Below are 18104 nucleotides of genomic sequence, written 5' to 3' on the forward strand. Positions count from 1 at the left end.
AGGTTATGTGCAGGAGGATCCATTTGAACTACACATTTCGTAATACGAGTATAATTTTTCTAATTTAATGTTCAATTCTTGTGATTTCATCCAAAACTGCCCAGTAGTTTCGGAGAGTGCTCCATGCAGAATACAATGCACAATAGTTTTATCGCTTACATAATTCATGTAGACTTATGATTATTATTTAGCGCAAACAAGGGTTTACAGGAAAACTGCGCAAAATAGCGAAATATATTACTTTTAAAAATATCAAACCTAAAAAAGGCTTTTGAAATGTTGAGTTTCAAAATTCCACGTGTTCCCATAATCCTTTGAGCTAGGCCGTGGAACCGTGGCCGCGTTTTTAGCCACTCTTTTCAATAGAAAAGAGTGGCTAAAAACGCGGCCACGGTTCGGCTAATCGACTATTTAGTATCTAGCCGTTTGTGGCTAGCCGTAACGGCTTAGCCGCTATCGCACTCTCCCGTTTAACTGCTCGCAGTAGGTGGTTAGTTTAGGCTGTATTTGAATATAGACAAAGTAATATTTTGGCTATTTTTACTCGACTGCGAAGTCAAAAGGAGGGATAAATATTTGACTACCTTACATGTTTTGTTTGTCTTTCGTGTTTTTGGTTGTTATAAGTATTAGTTTTAAGTTTTTTAAGTTCCTATCTATTGTATCAGGTTATTCTGTGATAATTACCTTACCACCGGTTCGGGAACTTAAAGTTTTTTAAGTTCCCGAACCGGTGGTAGGCATCAGGTAGACATTCTGAAAAAATTTGATTCAAATTTACTCAGAAATAAAACATTTTTTATTTATTTTTAATAGATAAATGTATGTGTGTTCCACATGGATGTTAGTTTCTTGATTTTTTTATCTTTATTTAGGACTTGGTTCACATCTTACTACATGGTCAACTTTGCGGGCGCCCAGTGGGTGGTGCCCATGTCGTTCTCATAGGCTTCTACAAAATAGCAGTTTAACAATTTCTTACATCTAAACCAAACGGTAACATTGCATTGGCGTGAAACATAATGTTATTATATTATACTACATGCAAATGTATTATCTGTGAATTATTCACATTTACCGCTAAACCTATGATCAGTGTGGTAAGGTAATGTTACTGTAATTTCTTTTACAAGATGCAAATTTCCCGAACAAAATTAAATAGAGATCAATAAAGTAAAACTACTCAATACCCATGCAATAAATTCGGCGCAACATCTTGTCTAAAACCTCTTACACATTTCCATATCATCACTTCCCTAAGACTCGTCACAGCTGATCTCACACCAGATATTAATCAGCGTTAACCCCAATCCCCACCCCACTCAAGCTCCCATCTAGCCCCCACACATCCCCGTTTAATCAGTTGGACAGCGAGATGACTTAAGCCTACAATTATTGAGTATCTGCTGCCGGTCTATTGATAACGTAACGTTACGTGACGTCACGACGTGACCGCAGACGTGACAAGTGACACGCGGACATTCATGATGTAAGGGTGCATACTGGAGGAAGTGACATCTTAGGCTGTGATCACAGTTACGTCCACAAGTCGGGTCGGTTGACATTGCGACGTGACGCAATGTGATATTTTTTTTTCAAACGAACACAATCGGAACAGATTACATTCAAAATTGGAACATGCTGCCCGACACAGTGAGTGACAAGACTGTCAATTCATGTTAGTCTTATTGACTAACGGCCATTCCCAATATTTGATCTATCTCTGGTTTTGCCCTACTAGAGATAGGAATAGCTCAGATTAGACATTAGAGACATATATTTTATGTCAATTGTGAGCTATTCCTATCTCTAGTAGGGCAAAACCAAAGATAGATCAAATATTGGGAACGGCCGTTAGACTGTGAGGTCGTGGATAGATTAAATAAAAGAAAATCACTTTCATATTGCGCTTTATTTAGGCTAAGCGCATTCGGTAAGGCACGTCTATACTCCAAGGAGTAAAGGAGAGAAGTGTAAAATATTTAACAGTAAAATAAACTGTGACCTGCAGGGTGAACAAAAAAACGTTCCCATGCCAAATGTGAACCTGACCATTTAAACTAAAAGCAGCCCATAATAAATTATAGTTTTATGGCTTTGGTAACATTGTGTACCCTTGTTTTAAGAATTATTAGTCGTTTATTATACTTCACACAATTTCTTGACAGCAATGTTAACATGTGGCATGTGAGACTCAAATGGTACTTCACTTTCTCAGAACCTAAATCTTTCAATACGTTATCAAAAGACAGGAATTTTTGTATTCGAATTTAGGTAAATTCGACACGCCCCCTCAAAAATTAATGTCTTTTGAATTAAATTCAAAAGTAATATAAACCTAAAATAAAATTGCCTAAATCTCAAAACATTAAAAGTAATTTAAATTAGGTACAATTTAAAATACATTGAGTAATACCTAATTAACGTTACCTTCCGTGCACTTTAACCTTGAAATCCGGGGAGATACAAAATGATCCAACATTCATTGCTAGGATGAGGGAAACCCCAGAAAAAAACCTCACCAGATCATTAAATAATTAATTACTATTAGTATTTATTGAAACATTATAAAACATTATTCTTCCACATTCGTGTCCCGCAAGTCGCGGAACCTGGCTGCTGGCAGCGGCTCGGTCAGCATGTCCACGATCTGGTTATCTGTTGAAATATATTTCAAAGTTATTGTCTTATTCACACATTATTCTCGGGAGAAGTGATATTTAACGTCTATATGTTTGGAACTCTTGTGACTCAATGGATTATATTTTGCAATAATAATACATCCATTATTATCTCGTCGTACCTCTATATTAATAAAGGTTCTTTAATTTCAATATTAATGCTACTAGCTGAAGTCCTTAACCACAAAGCCTCTTTAACGGCTTCATACAGAACCATAATATATTCGGCTTCTGTCGACGAGGCTGCTAATGAAACTTGCCTCTTAGAGTTCACATACATACAACATACTTATTGTACATTCATACATACATACAACATAAATAATAAAAAAACTGTTGTAGGTTTTTTTTAATTGAGTTATCACTTCCTCCCTAATTTGAATTGACATAATATCCCGTAAATAAATTATCAATTAGTTTATCTGTATATTATTAATTTCAGATTTGATGTACTTTCTAAATATCTAAGCAAATACTCTTTTTAAACAAGTCGATTGTTATATGTTATTTCTTATCCATGTGTCTAAGGTCCAAATATGATCAATTATATACTATGTATTAAGTACATAAGGCAACCAGCACTTCAACATGATGCATTACATATCTCATCAGATTCCAATGCTTCGAAGTTAACTTTCATTTATATAATTATAAAGGTATGTTAATATGGATTACAATCCATCACTTTAAACTTGTTTAATATTGCCTTTATATAATATTATTATGTACTTTGGTCCTACTGGTCCTAGTTATCCTGATACCTCAGAAAAGTCTTATTTCTTTTAAGTCAACCATCGAAAATTTTATTAATCCAATATTGTTCAAAGTTATTCCTTGCACTTTCATTTACCGTGCTAATAACTATATCGTCAACATATAAAATAAAATTAATATTGTGGGATATCTGTCCCTTATTTAATAATACAGTACACATAATTGTCGTCTTTCATACATTATTCGAATATTTTCGAAACAGCATCTAGCGGCTTGTTTTAAGCCATTTAGTGCTACATTGAGTTTACAGACTTTATTTTACATACTCAATACTCAGTCCTCCCTCGGGAACTGCCATGAACATATTTTCTAAAAAAATATTTTAATTATAATAATATAATTATTATAATTTTACTCTGTTCATTTAGCCACAGAATACATATTTGTACAAACTTAGCATCAGTGTGTTATTGTTGTTGTACTGAGGAGAAGTATTAATTTATTATCAATATGTTCACTATTTCTATTTTAGTTCGGTACCATAAAAAAAAAAAACTAAGTGGCTACTCTGACTTGTATAGCATTGTTTACAAAATTACAATAATTGTTTCTATTGTTTTGTTCATTGTAATTTGTAAGGGGCACTTGACGAACTAGGATTTGACATTTCTTTACCTGAGTGTACATTTATTGGATTAAATTTAAATTCGACTTAAGAAAGCTTTTCTCATTTAGGGTCACATCGCTTATTACCAAGTCCTTTTAATTTTCCACATCATAAACTCTATAATATACCCATTTGGTTCATACCCCAATAATGGCTTTAGATGATTTTTCATCGAATTTGTTTCTACCGGTTTTACATGCACATATACAGTTGAACCAAACACTTTTAGGTATTTAATTTGGGGTTTCTTATTGTGCCACATTTCATAAGGTGTTTTATTTACCTTCAATGACTTTGTTGGTGTCATATTTATAAGATACGTTGCAGTTAACTCAGCATCGTCTCATAACACTTTTTTTTTATTAAGCACCAGATATCATTGTTCGCGCCTTTTCTGTAATAGTTCCATTACAGAAAAGTACCATTCTTTCAGATATGCCATTTAACTGTGGAGTTCGTGGTATTGCGAGATAATTACTTTCATACCCTTTAACACATTTTGTTGCACCATTTGGACTATAACTATTAACGCAATAAAAAATTAACTATTTTATGTTTTATCTAGCTTCACCTCTTTTTCGACAAAATCTTTAATTAAACATTGCAAGCATATCGGATTTGTGTCTTATAAGATATTTTGCGCAATAAAGAGTAAAGTCACCAATAAAATAGATCAGAATATCATTGTTATTTACAGAAGGTGGTGTCATTGCCCACAAACATCTGACTGAACATTGAATGTTCTTTCATTTCTGTAACGGCAGTCTGGCTTGTTAGCCGTAAATTAGCATGCTTCACACAGTATACATTTTTAATTGGCCTACAATAATTATGACCTAATCGTTGATATCATTATTTATGATCAAGATTAATAGACAGACCTGCAGACTTCCGGAACGTTTAATCAAGTTTATACGTACCTTGAATTCCAGAGTAAACAGGTTGTTTACGGTCTTACCGGACATCACGGGCTTACCGTGGCAGTACATCATTACCCCATCGTCACCAAAGGTCACGGAGTATCCGGCTTGTTGCATCTTGGTAACGGACAGCAAGTTGCACGGGACATCAGGACTGTACAGCACGTTTTCTATCTCGTCTTTGACGCCCAAGTTGCTCGTAACAGAGATTGATCCAATCTTCGACGCGGAGATGACTGTTTCATTTTTCGCTACTGATATTTTGATTGGTATTGTCAGTGTGCGAAAATAGCTTGCTATATCCTCTCGATTCGTGATATAAACGGATGCTCCAGAGTCCTATAAGAATATAATTTTATCTTGCTTATATTCTGTTTGCATTATGGCTCCTGCCATAAAAACAAAACTCGGTGCAGTCGGCGATGATTGAATTGTATTAACACTTGTTGTATGAGCAGTGTTAATTGTTGTCTCAGTATTGTCTGGTTTGTTCTTCATATTGTCACGCAGGTAGTAGCGACATTTATTTTTGTAATGTCCCTTTTTCTTGCAGTAATGGCATATCACAACTTTCTTCTTATTAGATAATATCATGTTGTTGTCGAATTTCGGCTTCTTATATTCAATTCTTCGAGAATTCTTCATAACTGGTCTTCGTTGGAAGTCTTCGTGTTGCAGATGATTATTTTTGAATTTCAGCATGAAGCACTTTTCTGCTTGTGTCTAGTTTTTCGTCGTTTAGTTTAATTTCGTGGTCGAGGAGTCGCATCTTCACGAAGTTCAGCGTAATATCGTCTTCTGAGAGTGTTTCGATTGCAGTGACAATACCGTCATAGGCAGGCGGAAGAGTCAGCAATAGTTGGGATACCTTATCTCCCTCCATCACAGTTGCACCAGAAGTCGCTAGCTCGGATATTAAAATATCAAACTGCATAAAATGTTGATTCAAGGTGGTATCTCCTTGGAGTTTCATATTTAATAACTTCTTTCTGGTTGCGAGCTGTTTAGCCGTACTTTTTCTCTCGAAAATGTTGTCTAGCGCAGACAGTATTTCCTTCGACGTTGACTCCTGTCCAACATGACTGATGTAAGCATCGGACAGGTATTCGATGATAACATTTTTAGCTGTTTGCTCGGCTCTCTTCCACTTGTTGTCAGGTGTAACCGGAACTGGCTTCTCAATAACGTGAATTACGTCTAGTTCACTTAAAAGGCTTCGGATTCTGAATTTCCAGATGTTGTAGTTTTCTCCCACGAAAATCGGAATATTTCTCTTGGTCTTCTTTTTCTCCATGTTGTTGTTTTAAAAGTTCGAATTTCACAATCACTTTTAGTTTAAAAACTATTTTAACTTTTATTTAATCACTGCGTTGACTGGGCAACCATAACCTGTTAGTCTTATTGACTTAGACTGTGAGGTCGTGGATAGATTAAATAAAAGAAAATCACTTTCATATTGCGCTTTATTTAGGCTAAGCGCATTCGGTAAGGCACGTCTATACTCCAAGGAGTAAAGGAGAGAAGTGTAAAATATTTAACAGTAAAATAAACTGTGACCTGCAGGGTGAACAAAAAAACGTTCCCATGCCAAATGTGAACCTGACCATTTAAACTAAAAGCAGCCCATAATAAATTATAGTTTTATGGCTTTGGTAACATTGTGTACCCTTGTTTTAAGAATTATTAGTCGTTTATTATACTTCACACAATTTCTTGACAGCAATGTTAACATGTGGCATGTGAGACTCAAATGGTACTTCACTTTCTCAGAACCTAAATCTTTCAATACGTTATCAAAAGACAGGAATTTTTGTATTCGAATTTAGGTAAATTCGACAATTCAGTTTTGAATGAGTCATTTAAAATGCCTCTCAATTCTCAATGCATGGATAGTTTAAAAACTGACCCTAAGCACACACTATGGCACAGGCTATAAAAATGTGATTCCTGTTAAGATCTAATTAGGTCTTGCATATATTTTTCATGGCAAATAAGAAATTGGGACTAAGCCATGATGAAAAACTCTATTTAGATTACATGTAGCAAAATATAGCCGAAGACTTGTAATCAACCAACACAAAACAGAAACTTGATGTAATAAAACTCTCTGTGTCTAACGGTAGCAGCCCTAGGAATATTATATAACTTCGCTATACACCAACTTCGGTTATTAAATAACCAAAGTCATAATTTACGGCATAAATCATACAACGTGAAATCATAGCGCTGTTTCTCGCTACGTAATTTGTAGCGGCGCTACGAGACTCGTAGCAGATCTACGACACTTGTAGCACTTCTACAAAATGCGTAGCACTGCTACGAGACTCGTAGCAGATCTACGACACTTGTAGCACTTCTACAAAATGCGTAGCACTGCTACGAGACTCGTAGCAGATCTACGACAGTTGTAGCACTTCTACAAAATGCGTAGCACTGCTACGAGACTCGTAGCAGATCTACGACAGTTGTAGCACTTCTACAAAATGCGTAGCACTGCTACGAGACTCGTAGCAGATCTACGACAGTTGTAGCACTTCTACGACAAACGTAGCACTACTACGGAAATCTGCTACGAATCAGGTAGCAATGTATTTTGTAGAAGTGCTACAACTATCGTAGACGTACGTACGATAGACGTGGGAGAGCCATGCTTCGGCACGAATGGGCCGGCTCGAGAGAAATACCACGTTCTCACAGAAAACCGGCGTGAAACAGCGCTTACGCTGTGTTTCGCCGAGTGAGTGAATTTACCGGAGGCCCCATCCCCTACCCTATTCCCTTCCCTACCCTCCCTATTCCCATCCCTACCCTCCCCTATTACCCTATTCCTCTTAAAAGGCCGGCAACGCACCTGCAGCTCTTCTGATTCTACGGGTGTCCATGAGCGACGGAAGTTGCTTTCCAATTCAGGTGACCCGTTTGCTCGTTTGCCCCCTTATTTCATAAAAAAAAAGATCTGCCACGAGTCTTGTAACAAACACTTTGGGTATTTGGAAAAAACATTTTTCCGACACAGGAATCGAGCCCATGACTGTCACGCTCGCCTTAGTTATTTGGAGCAAAAAGGATTTAATATTATTGTTAAATTTCTCATTATTTTTTGATTGTATGATAAAATAAATATTTTACTTGGTCAAAAGAAAAATTTTGTCCTAAGAAAGAGTTAAAACTTTAATTTATAGTTCTAGATGAAGCCCGCAACTCCGTTGCGCCAAAATTAGTTTATCACATGGAAACCGTACATTTTGCGGGATAAAAAGAATCCTATGTCCTTTTCCGGGACTCAAAGTATCTCCATGCCAAATTTCAGCAAAATCGGTTTAGCGATTTAAGCGTGACGAGGTAACAAACAGACAGACAGACACTTTCGTATTTATAATATTAGTGTAGATTACTGCCTTTATATCTTTGTATATTATATTTGATTGTCTTTCCTCGTGTATCATAGATTTGTTACTAGCAATTATCCCATTTGTTCAGCTAAACTGCCTGCTGTATAAATGACCATTTACTTAACAACGTAGTTAATTGATTGTGTACATAATAATAGCTTTCGAATGACGGATCGTTTAGGATTTTCCAGGGTGAATTATTGATTTAAAAGTTTAATAATGTCTGTTATTTTAAGAGGCTATAGAAAACATAAAGCTACGTTCGATATGTAATACAGAAAACTAAATTTTATCGAAACTAATAGCGTGAACTAATAAGCATAGAGACAAATACATTTTCACATTTATACTGAAGAAAATTACTTGATAATAATAATTCTTCGCCATGACCCACTTTAAACACAAGAAAAAATAACACGACATCATTGAAAATAAATTTAAAATGCAAAAAGGGAAGTGGACATTGTACCCCCCCCCCCCTCCCCTCCTACTTACGGCAATTTACGTGAAGTGGGTCAAACGACAATTGCTGTTTTATTACAAACAACAAACGTTAACACTCATTATCATCATAATTATCGTGACAAAATTTTCCTTTTAAAACCCTTTCTTTTCTTTTTATTAAATCGTGGGCACTTATAAAAATACTATTAGCCATTATATTTTGTCCACAATTCGTGTATACAAAGCTCGTAGAAACCGTACATTTTGTCACGATAGTTGCCAATCTCCTTGTAGTTGGCTCTATGTCTGAACTCATATATCTAATGTCATCTTAGTTAAACCTTACATTTTATCAAAACGTTAACATATTATTATTTATATTAACTTTACTTAGAATTTTTAATCAGTATCTTTAAATTTTCATTAAATATACACACAATATATTTTTACCGAAACCGTATAACCGTGTATTCCATACCGAAAAAATATCTCCAACAAATTTGACACAAAAATTAAATATTTTGATAACTAATAGCTGGCAACACCGTTGCAGTTGGTATAAATCTGTGATATATCTGGCGTAGGGGGTTCAGGTGAACAATATTAGCGTGGACTCCCCGCTGCGCTAGTGCTCACGGGATTCGCACAGGGCAGTGTAAAGGGTTGTCAGAGCGAAAAAAATATATCTCAGATTGTATTAACTTTATGCAATATTACATAATAAGACAAAACATTAGATATAATATAATATGACATTGTAAACCCTACTAATTAGTCTGTCTGTTACCTCCTTAGGCTGAAGCCACAGAACCGATTTCATTCAGTACTTTGATTCCAGTAATTTTTATTGCCCTTGCATATACAGTATCTAGTATTATTTTTAAATTAAGTATTAGGAAAAACAGTTATTTTCATGAAAATTATAAAGTTATTATATTTCTTTTTGTTAAAGTTCACTATTTTTGTCTTATTTTATACCTACATACACAAAAAGTTACTTAAATCATTACAAATTGAATTTGCCGTATTTTGGCAGCCCTAGGCGAGTGGTTGCCCACGGAGCATCAAAAGTGTTTCACTACTTAGATGAATTAAAACTCAGACAATGGTTCATTTGGATTTTGGAACCGCGTAAAGGAGCTGGAGGTACTAATACTTTTTGCTATTGAAAAAAAGAGGTTATGGATTTTAGATGTTGGTTTTGAAGAAAATTATTTATTTATTATTTATTTATTCAAAAAGGACACCAGCAGTACATGTATTGAACATTACAGTTAAATAACAACACAAGTAAGTACAATCCCGATACATGCACTTTTATAGGTGACACAACATTAGAATAGAAGAAATATTTTGTGAAAATAATTAAAAATATTATAATCATCATGGTGACTACAAATTCGTTTTGAAGAAATTTTATCTGTGTATTCTTTAGAAATGATCTATGTATCCTCCCTGTATCCATAAACTTTTTATTTGAATCGATTAAGTGGCGTAAGCCTAAAAAAGTGACAGACATACAGACTTTGGAATTGATAACAAAAACATGGATAAAAGATTAATCATATTATTTTTTGTACCAAAATATACTTTTTTTTTTTGCTGAAACTAAACAAACGTTATACGTTTTTTAGGCTCAGTTTAGCAAGTGGTTCGTTTAAAAATTGTCTAAAATTCTTAGAAACTAAATAAAATATCCAACTTGATCCTTTAAAATATTTGGATATTTCTCGAGAGCACCCTAAAACCCCCAGTATGTAAACCCGAATACCCAGTTTAAATATGGCAGTGGCGGAGTTACACGCGCCGGCGAACATCTTCAAAGTGGGCGCCGAGCGTGACGGGCGACGATTATTGTCGGACCAACAACCATCATCATCATCATCACTGATTCTACTGTTTTAATGTAACACATTTTAGGAAACATATCGAACGAGTCACATCAAGCAGCTTGTTATATCGAACAATAGCATATTGAAGAAGCAGCTTGTTCGATGTGTTTCCTAAATTGTACTTAACGTAAGACGATTAACTTCTGGAGTTTCCAGTTTATAGAAAACACGTACCTGTAACAAAAAAGAAAAATATTAAGATAATGTCAAATTTTCATAGGGATATAATAATATTATTATGTACTAGTAACACAACGATAAATATCTAGCATTTTAGGGTGATTAATTTCTTTAACAAATCTCATCAAAAGCAGTCTATACTGTACTCGGCGAACCTTATCATTTTCTATATAAACCGCGATTGACAATGGAGTGTCAGATGTTGTCAATCGTGGTTTTGTATAGAAAATGACAAGTTTTTGACAGGGAGTCAAAGACCGCTGCCGCCATGTTTCGCCAAGTGTATTCAAACAAAACACACTATATATTAATATAGATTTAACCCTCTAGCTACAAAGAGTTGGCAAAATTCACCTGAATATCTCGCGCTTCGGTTGCGAGTGCGGTTACAGTAAGTGTTTCGGACAGGGTAAGGAATATAAATAATTTTCCATCTCTTTGGGTTGTTAGGCTACTTTACGAAGAAGAAAGGGTCCAAGTGAAACAAATTTGTTTCTTTCAGCACTAAAATTAGTTTGTCCCGTTGATATCATACATTTTTCTGGGACAACAACTATTTTTTCTCTATTGCCGAGGCTGAAAGCACATAAAGAATTTTATCCAAATCGGATCAGCGGCTTAAATTGCAAGAGCATGAGTAAGTAACAGACCAGTTAAAAAACAGAAATATTATAGCCTACCCTGTAGTTCCACAAATATTTCAGGACCAAAATTAGCCAAATCAGTTAAGCCGTTATCGGGTTTTAGAAAGACTCAAAATTTTAATTTTTTTTTTTTATAGATAGACATAGATGTTTATGAATCATGATGCCAAATGAGGATAAAGCGATTAGGCAACAATTTGTAAACTTTCGTTTTTTGCACGAATGGAAGAATCCGCGGCGGAAGTTCGGCTTGATTCCGCCTACAATTTATTTTAAATTACCGATGACACACCATGCCGAAATTCCGTCGCGTTATATTGTATGCGTTTGACAATGCTGACGTAATCATGCGGAATTTCCGCCGCGGAATTTCGGCATGGTGTGTTTAGACACTGCGACCTATTCAAAGCATTTGATTATGTCGAACATGCTACATTAATCTGACAATTGTATCATTATGGTATAAGGGACACGACCCTAAAACTGTTAAGTTCTTACCTTGCAAATATAATGCAAAGAGTAGAAGTTAATTCTAAAAGGTCTAATGGTAGTAAAATAAAGCTAGGTGTTCCACAAGGATCTATTTTAGGTCCCTTTCTTTTTCTCATTTACATAAAAGACCTACCTTATCTAGTTAAAGATAAGCATGAGATAGTACTTTTTGCTGATGATACTTCACTAATTTTTAATGTGAAGCGACAACAATATAATTACGACGAGGTAAATAGTGCTCTCTCAAAAATAGTACAATGGTTTAATGCTAATAATTTACTATTAAATTCTAACAAAACGAAATGTTTGAAATTCAGTTTGCCAAATGTTAGGCAAGTACAAACCAATGTACTATTAAATGAGAAAATGAAATTAGTGTACACCACTGTTTTCCTAGGTATAACTTTAGACAGTAAATTACAGTGGAGTCCGCATATTGCAAATCTGGCGGATAGGCTCAGTTCTGCAGCATATGCTGTTAAAAAAATCAGAGAAGTAACTGATGTAGAAACAGCGCGACTTGTTTACTTTAGTTACTTCCACAGCATTATGTCCTATGGAATCCTTCTATGGGGAAATGCAGCGGACATTAATGCAATATTCGTGCTGCAGAAGCGAGCGATACGTTCTATTTATAAGATGTCATCGTGTGAATCCTTAAGAGAAAAGTTTAAGGAAATAAATATTCTGACCGTCACACCTCAATACGTCTTGGATAATGTATTGTATGAAAGAAAGAACTTAAATAATTTCAAAAAGAATAGCGACAATCATTGTTTTAACACTAGGAATAAGAACAAATTAGAAATACCAGTAATCAGACTTAGCAAAGTCAGCAAAACTTTTAAAGGCCAATGTATACGCCTGTACAATAGAATCCCAGTAAACGTTCAAAATCTCTCTATCAATAAATTTAAAAAAGTTGTAAAAGAACGTTTGTGTACTAAAGCTTATTATAAAATCAATGATTTCATCGACGACAACACACGTTGGGAATAGGGTGGTTCTTACAGGCTACTTGAATACTCTTTATAATTCCTGTTGTAAATAGATTTAACTGTAACATAATATTGTTACAGTTCGACAAGGCCTTAAATGAACGTGGCGAGAGGGGGAACTAGCGCTGTTTTCGTACAAAAACGTCATTTAAGACAGTTCTTCTTTACCAGCAGCGCCCATTGACATATTCATTTAAAGCCTTGGTGCACTATATATGTTCAAATTGTTATTTTCCATCTTTTTAGTAAAAGATGGCCCCGTGCGAGTTTCTTACGCCGGTTCTTCTCGCCGGGTTAGTTCCCGAACCGGTGGTAGGCACCTTAGTATCGACGTTCAGAAATATTTTTGTAAAAAAATTACTCTGAATAAAAAATATTTTGATTTTGATTTTGAGGACCGGGAAAATTATTTAAATTAAAAAAAAATAGAATGTGGATTCTTAGTATGGCCAGATGATGAAGGTAAGTTACAACGTTTGTTCAAATTATAAGGTAAATAATATGAGTAATTGTTCTTATATTGTAAAATGTCAGTTCCTGTTCATTCACTCATCTTCAATTAAAGGCATGCTATAATTGTAATTGCCATAAGTATAGCTAATTGTCATATTCTAATAATACGGTATGGTTATTTTGTTCCACAAATAGTTCCAAGGCAAACTCTATTATGGAGTTTGTATCGACGGCCGTATCTGTGTCAGGTCATCAGAAATATCAAACAACTAGTTGTTGCTCGCAACTTCGCGCAGTAATATCGTAGAAACTGTACTTTTTGACTTAAACTACAATATACAAGTTGTAACAAAACTAAACGATACTTTAAGGTGTGTATGAGTCCCTCACATAGAGTTCATTGTGAAAGTAGCAGCGTTGAAAGAGCAATTTTTGTGATTTGTATGGGCAAACGCTCGAGCGCATGACGCTCGGGCGTTTTTTATACAAAAGTAAAAAAAAAGTTACTTTTTCAGCTCTGCTACTTTCACAGCGAATTCTGTATAGGGGATGAATACACATCCTAAAGTATTATCCTTTTGTTTTGTTACACCTTGTATATATTTGGGATTTAAAGTGTTTCCATACCAAATTAAATCAAAATCGCTTTAGTGGTTCAAACTTGAACAATCAACGAACAAATACACTTTCGCGTTAATAGTTTAATAGTATGTAGATAGTTTATATTATGAAAATATGGACTCGACCTAGGGCCTCTGACACCACTTACTGATAAGTCCGTATAGGCTATCCAGAACTTATCTGACAGAGTATGGAATATCTGTCAAATAAGTTTTGGGTAGCTTATCCGGCACTTATCAGTAATTAGCGGTGAAACAGGCTCTTATAATTGCGTTTATAGCTCATTCAGGGGCAAATTTGAATATAAACTTTATTTACAGAAATTTTCTGTTAAATCGAGCTATTTATATTGAGCCTAGACCACGCAAAGGCATATTTCCTATATAGAAAAAGCCTTTTAGTTATAAAAAACGTTCCCACATCGAACATTACACATCGCCGCTCTCAATTATACAAACACTACGGCGGGTATTGGAAAACCCGCAATGAACGGCAAACAACAATAAAACCTCGCTAATTTCCACCAGCCACAAAAAGCACTTGAAGGCTCTCGGCACTATTTAAATACCGCTGTTTATCCTGGCGCGTGCTCTGTTTGTCTTTTTCACTTCGATTCTGCGAATTTGCGGCGAAATGTTTGTAGTTGCATTGTTTAAGTATCTTTTGTAGGTCCATAGCCATTAAGTTATAATAAGTATGACGAGGCGCAGAGTTTCGTACAATTTTTTACATTCATACAAATATAATATTATAAATACGAAAGTCTTTCTCTCTGTTATCTCTGCACGCTTAAGCCGTTGAACTTATTTCGATGAAGATATTATAAAGATACTTTCAGAAATTATCTTCTCACTAAAATATTATAATAATAAATAATAAAATAAATAATAAAATATAAATATAAAGGACATTTACCAACTCTGTAAAAGCATTTATATAGGACAATTATATCTCGGAAAAATGTTCGGTTCCCGCACAATAAACTACTTCAGACGTATACCGTAATTAGGGGATATTACTACTAATATTAATTCGAAAATGTTTATCGGTCTAGAAATTATTTATACGTGGGAGAGCCATGCTTCGGCACGAATGGGCCGGTTCGACCGGAGAAATACCACGTTCTCTTGCGCTGTGTTTCGCCGAGTGAGTGAGTTTACCGGAGGCCCAATCCCCTATCCTATTCCCTTCCATACCCTCCCCTATTCCCTTCTCTTCCCTTCCCTACCCTCCCCTATTACCCTATTAAAAGGCCGGCAACGCACCTGCAGCTCTTCTGATGCTGCGAGTGTCCATGGGCGACGGAAGTTGCTTTCCATCATGTGACCCGTTTGCTCGTTTGCCCCCTTATATCAAAAAAAAAATCATACATTTTTTAATCATCTCTAGACATTATAATTTGTATACCAATATTCACTCCCTCACAATATGTGTGCTCAACTTAACTGAGGCTTTACACACAACTATAAACCTTAAACTTTAGTATTAGAGCTCAGAATACTCTGCACTATAACACACTAGGCTGTGTTACAACAGACGGTGAGTTCAGAAGAAGACATCTGTGAGGACACTTCCTTTGTAAACTTTATACGGCTTGTATGTTTAATATTTTCACTGCATATTATTTCATTTTTTTAGGGTTCCGTACATGGGCGTACCCAGGTTCTGGGCCAGGGGGGGGGGGGGGGGGGGGCAAATTACCCAGGTTCTGGTGCCAGGGGGGGCAAATCAGATTTTTCATAAGCTAGGTGTTTATAAAGAATAAAATAATAATAATTTTTAGTTGTAAAAATATTGTATTGCAAACAAATGGCAAAAATTCGTTCTTAGTTTTTAATTTTTATAGATAAAAGTACTAGTTAATATACTTAGTAGGGACGTCAACATGATCCAGGGGGGGCAGCTGCCCCCCCTCCCCCCCCTCGGTACGCCCATGGTTCCGTACCCAAAACCGGAGTTGCGGGCGTCATCTAATTTATATCCTTTCTTGAGGCGCAAATTATCCGTTACAAAGTTCGTGGCAAGTGTGGAGACGGAATAGATACCGGATACACACATTCATAATATAATAAAGAGAAACAATAATATTCTAACACTAAAGTTCACGCCGCATCGCAATTTAACACAATACTCATATCAATAACGGCAGTGGCCGTGTCGTCACGTCGGATTACGTCGGGTCACGTCGCATCACGTCGCGTCACGTAGTGTCACGTGTTGCAATATTGATGTGACGTCACTAAGACGGGCATTGTAGAAGGATTTGTGTTGTATGTCTCCGATTGAATAATGTTTGATGCACTTCTGTATTGTTCGACATAGAAAAACCCCGTTTCTGATTAAATTATGTACAGTTTATACAAAATGTTTTATTCTTGTGTGAGATGTTTAGAGTTAGTTTTTAATTTGCAGAACAATATTTAATAAAAGATGTAATAAAAATTATAAAGAAAAATAAAGAAAAATAAAACATGTATCTCATCATCATATGTCTCTTTTTACCACGCAGTGTTACTGATAGTGACATCTCGTTTGCACAGGCCTATTCCGCTAGGTATATTAACTTTATGGTCCTACTGGACTTATTAAATTAACTACATTTGTCGTCATAAAGTGACTCATTTGACATTATGTCTCATTAAGGACACAAGAATGTTCATAACATTCCTTACAAAAGCGCCATTGTCAGCTGTCCCAAATTGTCTGTCGAATTCCGCTCAAATAAAACAATAAGCGGAAAGCAATTAGCGTTATTGAAATGAGCCCAGCAATTTAGGGTTAAAATAATTGCAAATGACTTTGGGATTAAAAATAACTGCAAACGACTCCCGTTCGACGTTTTAGGGTTGAATTAATTGCAAATGACTCGAATTTAGCGTTTTTGGATTCAATTATTTTCATTTACCGATTTAGGGTTAAAAATAATTGCAAATGACTGTCAATGATCAGTTATTACTGGCGCTATCAGCGTCAAGTATTTAGGCTCAATTATTAAGCTATTTAAATAATTTGTATGGATTATCCCTGTATAATAATATCAGTTATTATTGTAAATAAAAAGTTGGATGGAAAAATGGATATTTAAATACTCGCCCATAGCCCACTCGAAGACTTTTAATAAAATTTGATTCAGACGACCTAAAACATTTGCACTCCAGCCGTGCCGGCAGAGGTGAAAAAGAGAGGGGGACATTACTTTCTCTCCTACACCGCGCTAGCGGTATATCTTAGAACGGGTAAAAAAGTGAACAACGATGTTCAGGAATTTTTTACAACTTTTTTACAAAATATAATAAAATCCAGTTTAGTATCGCTATTTCTACCGTAATCTCTAAAAAAATGTAATAAAGCTTTATTATAATAAGAACTTAATATTTTAATCTAAAAAGGGAATCAAAATAAATCTTTCCCTTTATTTCATAAGGTTATTAGCGTCACATTACGATATCTTATTCATTTGAGTCGAGCCTAATCCCATAATCGGTTTACCTCAGGTTCCTAAAATTTCATACTCACACATGTACCTACATGAATTCACACACATTCAACTTATATATAACGTAAAATCCATACTAATATTATAAATGCAAAAGTGTGTCTGTCACCTCTTCACGCCCAAACTGCTGAACCGATTTGGCTGAAATTTGGTATGGATATACTTTTAGTCCCGGCAAAGGACATAGAAAAAATTTACGGTCCCCGCGCGATTAATTAATTCTGGCGCAACTGAGTTGTGAGCATCATCTCGTTGTAAATACAGCAAAATTGTAAGATTTTTAAAAACAATTTGTGAAAGTAAAGTGACCTAATATTGTAGTATTTGTAAAACTTATATCTCTATAGCTTCTATTGTTAAGGAGATAAGGCATTCTAAAAAACAGATGGAGGAGACGAACATAATTATAGTTGTTTCCGTAACATTCAATTTTTGTTGACGAAAACCTAAAAACCAAAAAAAAAGCAATTTTGAATTAAAAATTCCGATTTTCACATTTTAAAACTATCA

At 35.3% G+C, this 18104-nt stretch overlaps 1 protein-coding gene and 1 long non-coding RNA gene across 2 annotated transcripts in view; both read right to left on the reverse strand.

Moving 5' to 3' along the window:
• The window catches only part of LOC121734183 (lachesin-like), a 234419-nt gene that overhangs the window by 18868 nt on the left and 197447 nt on the right, over positions 1-18104 (reverse strand). The gene's annotated exons all lie outside the window — the stretch shown is intronic.
• On the reverse strand, positions 2526-5290 carry LOC121734186. The gene is made up of 2 exons (XR_006036671.1): positions 4983-5290; positions 2526-2658 (listed from the first exon to the last, which is right to left on the reverse strand). It is a non-coding gene; the product is annotated as an uncharacterized LOC121734186 (long non-coding RNA).

This window comes from Aricia agestis, chromosome 15, assembly GCF_905147365.1.
Source record: "Aricia agestis chromosome 15, ilAriAges1.1, whole genome shotgun sequence".
Lineage (NCBI taxonomy): Eukaryota > Metazoa > Arthropoda > Insecta > Lepidoptera > Lycaenidae > Aricia > Aricia agestis.